At 50.1% G+C, this 9,017-nt stretch overlaps 1 long non-coding RNA gene across 1 annotated transcript; it reads right to left on the bottom strand.

Annotated features, from left to right (window-relative positions):
• Positions 1 to 107: 107 nt before the first annotated feature.
• On the bottom strand, positions 108 to 4,387 carry LOC135318797 (uncharacterized). The gene is made up of 2 exons (XR_010377168.1): positions 1,767 to 4,387; positions 108 to 1,107 (listed from the first exon to the last, which is right to left on the bottom strand). It is a non-coding gene; the product is annotated as an uncharacterized LOC135318797 (long non-coding RNA).
• Positions 4,388 to 9,017: the final 4,630 nt, after the last annotated feature.

A 9,017-nucleotide genomic window follows, 5' to 3' on the forward strand; every position in this document is an offset into this window, starting at 1 on the left:
CCAGTCAGCTTCTCATCAGGATTGTCTATCTCATGCCAAACCTCAAGCCAGGCTCCCTGTAGCCCAAGTCCCCTTGGAAGCCAGTTAAGAGTAAGAGAGCAGAGATGTGAACAGGCAGTTTATTTATTTATCATTTACAACAAAAGGTTAGGAAGCCCTGCCAGGCTCTGTCAGAGAGCTGGGGACACTGTGGCAAACAGACACACAAGGCCCCTCCTCTCACAGAGCCCATGTGATGGTTCATGACTGAACCAACCAGTATCTGGCTAGGACGACTTCAGGTAGAGCTAAATACTAGGAAGAAAATAAATCAGTGGAATGGGTGGGTGCAGATCCAAGTTTCGTGGCACCTGAAGCTTCTCTGGGGCCCCTTTTAGAAAAAGAACACGTAGGACCACATGACTACATGGGGAAATTGGTTCCCAGGGCCGCCTTAAGGAAATATCACAAACTGGGGGCTTTGACAACAGCTTTCTCACAATGCTGGGAGCTAGAAATCCAAGGAGTCGGCAGGGCTGGGGCTCTGAGGGTACGTCTGTTTCAGGCCCCTCTCCTTCCAGAAGCCCCAGGCGCTCCTTGGCTTTACCAATCGTCCACCTTCACATGGCATTCTCCCTGCACCTCTGTCTTCACTGGCTGTCTTCTAGTAAGGACACCAGTCTTGCTGGATTAGTGGCCCATCCTCCTCCACATGACCTGGTCTTGAGTTATCACATCCTTGATGACCCCAGGTCCAATAAGATCCCATTCTAAGGTACAGGGGCCAGGGCTTAGCCATTTTTTGGGGGGGGATGCAATTCAACCCCCAACACAAGGTTAGGACTCCTCCCAGGCTTGGAAGGGGCACGTGCCAGCCAGGGGCTCCGAGGCTTCTGCGTCCTCAGCATGGCACCAGCTGTACCCCGGCGGTGAGGATGGAGGATGGTGCAGTGAAGGTGGGCGCACCACCACTGGGGGCAGAGCGGGCCCACCAGTGCCCCTCCCATCCTCTCCGCCCACTCAGGAGGTCCCAGTTCCCGTTTTGTGGAAGCCCTCCTGGGTCTCTGTGCCCAAAGGCTTTCTCTGTCCCCTCCACTCCAGCAGACTCCAAGTGGCCCCAGCAGAGACCTTCAACCAGAGAGGAACAGGGTCCGTGAATGTACACCTCCCCCTCCTCATCCGTCAGAGGGACTTTTAAAAAACTCTTTTATTGTTAGCATAGATAAGGAAACACACGGAAGAAATCTAGAGCTTCATGAGTTACTCAGGCAGGCGCCCTGTCACCTGAGCAACAGGACCGTTCTGAGGCATAGTCCCCCCAGTCTCGGCAGCGGCAGCAGAGACTCCCCTTTCTGACTCATTTTCCCTTCCCATTTTCACAATGCTCCTGGGATCACCTTCCCAGGAAGCTGCTTGTACCAAACTCTTATCTCTGGGTCACAGCTTTGGGTGAGACTCTGAATCAGGCAGTGGGTAAGGAAAGGCTTCTTTAATGGGACCTGAGTATTGAGAAGGAGGTGGCCACGCAGGGAACTGGCCTAGTGCTCCAGGTGGAAGGGCCCGCGGGGGCCCCAGGCAGAGGGGTCCTGGGTGTGTGGGAGCAGAAGGAAGCCCGCTGTGGCTGGAGCACAGGCACAGGAGAGGCAAACAGAAGCTTTGAAACTGTGTGTGTGCTTTCGCAGCTACGTGGGAGGTGAGGGGCCACAGGAGGGAAGGTGAAAGGCCCCGCCTCCTTCTCCCTTTTACCCCCTACCCCCGTCCCTGCCGCCTGACACATCCATACTAACCGGAAGCTGCTTTCAAAACCCAGTTTCATGTGGCCATTCCAGTCCCACAAGACGTATCATTCAGATCACGTAGCTGGAAAACCGAGACATCTCAACACGCGCTGCACTAAGTGCGGAGATCCCTGAATGACCAGGATCCAGCTTGAGGGCTCGGTGTTGGCTAAGGATGGAGATGCAACTGGTGTTGCCTAACCGGCTGCCCTGAAGCTCGGGTGCTGGAGCGGGCGGGTGGCAGACAGGTGCAGCCCCTTCCTCGGAATGAGTCTCTCCAGCTGCAGGGGAGGGTGAGTCAGGGTGTTGAAAAGTGCCCCCACCTGAGGCTGGGCCGGGTGTGGCTCCCGCTCTGACTAAGAAGAACCTGCCCCTGCTGCTCCGACGTGAAGCAGGCCTTCCGTGGAATGCTCGTGTGGGTTGCAGAGTGGAAGCGTTTTGCTAATTTAAAAAAACACAAAAAACAAAAAACCTCAAGTCAAATTCACAGAGACAAGAAATAGAATGGTGGGTGCCGGGGGCTGAGGGGGAGAGGGAGTGGGGGCTGTTCAGTGGGATTAGACTCTCATTGGTTGTCCCACAGTGTGACTGTTCTTAACACTACTGAACCCTCCACTTAAGAAGGTTATGGTAGTGGGGAGGGAATAGCTCAAGTGGTAGAGCACATGCTTAGCAGGCATGGGGTCCTGGGTTCAATCCCCAGTACCTCTACTGAAAAGGCAAATAAACTTAACTACCTTCCCCCCTGCCAAAAAGAAAAGAAAAGAAATAAGAATGGTTAGGATAGTAAATTTTACATTATGTGTATTTTACCACAATTTTAAAAAGATCCTTAGGAAAAAACCGATGTCAGACAATAGTTTAAGCAGCAAGCAGTAACTGCCATGGTCTGGAACAATTGTGACATATCCTTTTGTCTCTGGCACTGTCCCAAGTGACTCATTCCAATACCTTGATGCTCCCAGGGGCAACAGTCACCATCATAACCAAAACTCACAGTGGCAGTGCCTTAAGTATTTGATCTCCACGGCCCAGGCCTGTGGCCGGGAGGTAGATTGATGGATAAGGAAACCAGCTCAGAGAAGCTAGTGAATTTGCTCCAGGCACACAGGCACTGAAGGCCCTGTTTTTCTTTTCCATGGCTATTCTGAGACATCTCGAGGTGATAGCTTCCTCCAAAAGCCACAGAACACTGGTGACCCAGCCGGGATCCTTCCCAGAGCTGCCCTCACAGGTCGGCACTCCGTCCTGGGCCCTGGCATCTGGGTTTTACAGCTGAGGCTTATTAAGTAGCTGCCAGTTGTCCTCCTGATCAAGAGGAGGAGTCGCCTCTTGGAGGAGCTCATGACATCCAGCTGTCCACCTTCTTTTCCTGTTGGCAAACTGGGCCCAGGTTTTGCCTGTTTTTGCTAGAATGGCAACTTTATTATCTAAACCTGGTTTTGCAGGGTGGAATTGTTTGGGGGAAAGAAATATATGCTTCTGAGCCAGCTCTTAAAAATGTTTGGTTCAACGTGAGCCCCAGGTTCCTGTTCCGACATCCACTTAAGCACTCCGTGGCCCAGTCAAACGTGGGAACAGCTTAAGGGGTTTACAGGCGATGCCCCTGCCCCCAGCCACCCTGTTGGGAGCCATCCCTGGGCCTGCTGCCCAATTCCTGGGAGTGGCAGAAGTGATGCTGTCTTTTTTTAAAACTTCATGTTACACTAATTAGGAGAGGGCTCTGGATTCAAGAGAAGTGTTCATTGTGAAGTCCTTTTTAAGCAATGCAAATGTCATGGATTTTGAATTTAGACACTGGATTTGAGTTGACTGGGGCTTTAGACAAGTTACTTATTCTTTCCTATTCGTTTGTCTTCTTGGCTGCAAAATGACACTGATACAAATGTGAGGACTAACCGCTCCCGAAGAGACCAGCCTGGTGCCTGGCACGTGGTAGGGGCCCCATTAATACTGTCAGCTAGAGTATTGTCAGTTAGAATTCTCTGGGAATAAGCAGGCTCATTGTCCTTTCGTCCTCAGAAATAGTTTGGCTTCTTACCATACCCTGTGAAGTAGATTAAAGTTCTTCTTACACCCTTGCTGACATTATTATTTGCTCAGCAAACTTTTTCAGAGCCAGGGTAACTAACTCACAGGACAGCTGGGTCCGGAGGCGACGGGAGCAATGCCACTTTCTCCCTAGGAGTGCAGCCATGGGCCTGAGTCCGGTGCAGAGACGGCTTGCTTCATCATTAGCTGTTTTTCTCCCTGGAATGTGTGGAGGTGGCCTGGGGAGTGGGCGGGGCTCAGCCCTCACCGCAGAGGGATACCCTCCTAGTTACAGCCTGCGCTGGAGCATTCGGGGACCCCAGGATTCCAAACTGGGTGGCCCTGTGGCCCCAAACCCTCGCTTCACACAGGAACAAACAGCTTCTTCAGGGATAAGTACCTGAAGAGATGTGTCATGTTGTGCTGGTGAGGTTCCGGGCTCAGAACAAAGCTAGTGAACATGTGGGTCCCGGGAGATTACACTGGCCAACTTCTTCCTCTAAGTGAGAGCAAGATTACCTACTTTACATTGTGTGATTTAAAAGGAGATAATGATGCCAAATTGAAATAGGACAGTGATTTTCCTAATACATGGTCACCCTTGTCCCAGATCCTTAAGAAAGAAGACAACAAAAGGATCAAAGGATGGAGTTGAGACCGTCTGAGCCCACCTGAGGGGGTGCCCCGGCAGCCCCCAGGGAGCCCCGCCGCAGCGCTCAGGGGCGGGCAGCTTCCCACACACACTTGGAGAAACCTGGAAGAGCAAGGAAGGGCTCTAGATCAGTTAACTAAGAGCCAACTCAGTTCCCAAAGGACCAAGGAGGTTTTTGAATTTTTGACTTTTGCCCTTTCCTCTGGCCGATCCCCTCCCTCGGGTGGAAACAAACAGGACTTCAGACCCGGCTTGTCTGCTGGCCTGGGAGCTTCGGCCCCAGAGGGAATCAGCAGCACTCAAGGGAAAGAAAGATATCTTCAGGAATTTGATGAATTTGTCATTCAAATGATTTTTGGTGAACTCTCTTGCTTTAATTTATCTGTTTCTGAGACGATAGCAGGAGGTGAAAAAAACTGCTTTTATAAAATTGAGGCATGGCAGAGCTTGAGTTAGAATCTGCCATTGTTCATCTCTGAGTCCTGAGGTGGAGGGTGCGGGGTGCAGTGGGATGAGCTACCAGATTTATGACCCTGTCTCTGTGAAGAGAAAGCACTTTCCTCTGGCTGGGTCTCGAGCAGTGCCCTTTGGAAAGCAGAGGTGTAAGCAGCCTGCACAGGGTGCTGTCCTGTGGGGCGCCCACCCCAAGAGGCAGCGTGGGGAGAAAGCAGGACCCTGGCGGCGGGCTGGGCAGCCCAGCCAAGTGGACACGCAGGGCTTGGAAGCCTGGCTTGGTGGGCCAGGACTGCAGGGGAGTCTAAAAAAATGATACAAACGAATTTATTTACAGAACAGAAACACTCACAGTTATAGAAAACAAATTTCTGGTTCCCCAGGGCGAAAGGTGGTGGGGGTAGGCATAAATTCAGAGTTTGGGATTAGCAGATACAAACTCCCATATATAAAGAAGATAAACAACAAGGTCCTATTGTACAGCACAGGGAATTACATTCAATATCTTGTAATAACCTATAATGAAAAAGAATATATATATGTATAACTGAATCACTATGCTGTACACCAGAAACTAGCACACCATTGTAAATCAACTATATTTCAACCAAAAGAAAAAGGAAAGGTGACATGAAAGTGTCAAGACAGCAACAGAAAAGAATCACTTTATAGACATTTACGACCCAGCCTGAAGGGGAGGGCAGCTGTCCAGATGTGCAGTTATGGCTAAGATCGCAGACTGCCGTTCAGGGGGGACGGTCAGCCCCCTTGTGCCAAAAAAACTCAGCTACTAAATGGGAGGCAAAATTGAGGCTTAAATCGTTACCAAACAAATGACTATCACCTCCCCTTTTTGACGAAGGAAGGGTTACTCTGAGTCCAGGGCCTGTTCCAGCAGCCTTGGATAACGATAACCTCGCAGGGGAGGGAGGTTACAGAGGCCCTCTCTCCTTGGATTAGCAATTTCCTGATCCACAAAGATTTAGAACCCAAAATTGAGGGCAAATTAATTCCTCCAGGCCTTTTTCGCAACACGTCTATTCTGTCCCTTCACCAAGGATTGCAAGTACAGGGATGTGTGCCTGGTAACACGTAATCAACCCATGCTTGACTCTATAGAAATGCTGCTTGAGTTTCTTTGGGTTCTGCCTTTAGAAGAAAATTCTAGCTGTGTGCCCCAGATCCCACAATGGGTCTGTTACAGAGAACCCTCTCGGACACGTCCATGACCCCTTGATTTTGATCTGTGTGCCAACTCACACGTGCAGCTACCTTCTGAGCGGCAGCCATGCATTCACTCGTCAGCATCTGAAAGCTTCCCCTCGCTGAGTCATTATTAGCTCTCCTGGGCCAATCGGATTCAGTTTGGCAGAGACAAACTGTCCATTTTCAGATGACGCTCCCCATTCTTCTTCTCTACCGTGTCATTAACTTTCCAACCGAAAAGTACCTGCATGATCTGACCTGCATATCCCTCTATTGTCAAATCCTGCTCCTTTTCCCAACAGGGACTCTCCCGGGGTTGGTCACCACACCCGTTTTGGCTGATCCCCAGCGCTGTCCTCGCCCACTGCCTGGCACAGCCAGGCTCTCTGGCTTTCATGTTTTCAGGCCTCTGCTACCCTCTCTCCTCCACTCTGAGCCCCTCTTTGCCACACTCGTCCTCGTCCTATCTCAGGGTTTCATGCTCTTGGGTTTCTGAGGGTACAGTATTTGCAGGGCCTTTCCAGCTCTGTAATTTGCTTAATTACAAATGACTAAGGCTTCTGAAAGGTTTTCCTAAGACAAGGAAAACACATTTCCTTATCCAAACAAAGATCTTCCAAGTCAGCTGGGCGAGTGGAACAGCAGAAAGAGTGCAGGCTCGGACAGCCCTGGGTTCAGGACCCAGCTCTGCTGCTCACAATGCACGTCCCCAGGCTAACCTCCTGGAACCTCCATATCTTCAAGTGAATGTGGGGGATGATATCTCTCCCTCCCCAGCCCAACAAGGATTAAAATAACCCGCAGGGACACTCTGGCAGAGTTCAGAACCTGATGAACAACACTGCCATGAGCTGTCTACTCAGTTCCAGCCACATCGTGACTCTCCTGCTTTAGGCGCTGAGTCATTAATGAATTCTGATTCCATATGCGCATCCCAGCATAAAACCATCAGCTCCTTAATTTGGGACCATGTTTTGTCTTTGCATCCTCTCTGCCTAGTGCTCTGCTTGGCAAAATACCTATAGAATTAATGAATAAATGTATTAAAAATTTTTTTCTTTGCAGGGGGAGATAATTAGGTTAACTTATTAATTTTTAGATGAAGTGCTGGGGAATTGTACCCAGGACCTTGTGTACGCTAAGTATGCACTCTACCACTTGAGCTATGCCCTCCCCCCTTGAATAAGTGCATTTTTGCTATGGATTTAAACATTAGTGTTTCATATTAGAACTTAGATGGGCCCTTTACTCAGCTTCTGATAAAATGCTCGGTCCTTTTAAGGAAGCCAAGGCAGTGTGGGATTGGGGCCCTCAGGTCTGGTGCTCACTGCCCGTGGCAGCCGTCCACCCAGCACTGGCCTGCTCCATGGCCTGTCTCTGAGCTGCATCCACCTGACCCTCATCCTGCATGATGATGCGGTGCCACTTGTGTAGGGTAAGATCAACGCTCTCATTGAAGAAGCGAGTGTGAATGTTGGACCTTTCTGGCCAGGCTTGTTTGCAAAGACCTTGACCAACATCAACATCGGGGCTCTTCTCTGCAACGAAGGGGCTGGTGGCTGTGCCCCAGCAGGAGGTCCTGCCCCGACGAAGGAGAGAGTGGGAGTAAAGGAAGAAGCATCTGAGGAGTCCGATGATGATATAGGCTTTCGTCCTTTTGACAAACCCTCTTTTGCAACATGTTCGATAAAACACTGAACTCTTAAAAAGATGAAAAAGAATTTCAGATTGTTAAAAGTCAAAAAATCCAAGAAAGCTAGCCAGAACTGCTGGCACACAAGGCAGTGGAATGAACATGAATTTGGCAATGTGTGGGAACACATTTTTTCCCTCTCGCTCCCGTTGCAGGACTAGGCTCATTAGACAAACCGCGTGAAGCATGGTTGAGAGTCTGCGTTCTGGAGTCACAGTTTCAATCTCAGGTCCTGTCTCTGTGACTCACTAAGTGTGACCTTGTGCCAGGTTCTCAATCTCCCCAAGCCTCGGTGTTCTCATCTGTAAAATGAAGATATTAATAGTACCACCCACATCACAGAAGTACTGAGAATGAAATAAGACAATGCATGCAAAAAACTTAGTACAGGGCTCAGTAAATAATAAGAATTCTCAAAAAATGTCCTATGTTTTCAGTACACCACACTCACTCAAAGGTTATCCAAATACCCTCCATCTTTTGCTTTGTTTCTGTTTTCAATGAAAAGCTTCTCAAGTTCAAGGATTACCTCTGTTGGCCTCTCTCCATTCGTTAAGCACTTTCTTCAAGCGAAGCACTGACTCTGCTAGATTTGGGGAACAGAGAAATCAAAGATCATCCCAGCCCATAAGGAGTTACAGCCTGAAGGGGAAACAAACAGCGCTGTTTACAAAATAGTATGTGGACCATGAATGAATCCCAAAAGTGGCAATCGACCTTCTGGGTACAGGGACTGGCTACAGAACATTGGTAGGAGCCTGAACGAGGAGCTACCCAGACCAGGCAGGGAGGAGAGGAAATCTAGGCAGGAGGGAGAACTTGTGCAAAGCCACTGACTGACTTCTCAGGACCTACTCTTGAGCCTTAAAGGCTCTGCAGCCCAGCCTTCCCCCTACACGGGTTCACAGGTCTCTCTTTGGAAAAGTCACCGCCAGTGACGTTAAGTCTAGACGGAGCTGGCAAATGGGAGCCAGACTGGCCCGGAGAGCTGCCAGGAGGCTGGAACCTACATCAGGAAGGGAGTGGAACCAGCAGGTGTGGGGAAGGATGGTGATGCCCCCCTCTACCCACCCAGCAGGAAATGGACCTGAGAGAGGGCTGGGCTGACAGGAGATATGGGGGTTTCCAGCACTTCCAGCATTCGGGCAGCTGGAGCCCCTGGCCAGAGTTCTACAGGCAAGGGGAGCCGAGGGCTTGAGGAGAGCACACGACCCATTTAAAGTCT

Source organism: Camelus dromedarius, chromosome 21, assembly GCF_036321535.1.
Source record: "Camelus dromedarius isolate mCamDro1 chromosome 21, mCamDro1.pat, whole genome shotgun sequence".
In the NCBI taxonomy this organism is placed as follows: Eukaryota; Metazoa; Chordata; class Mammalia; order Artiodactyla; family Camelidae; genus Camelus; species Camelus dromedarius.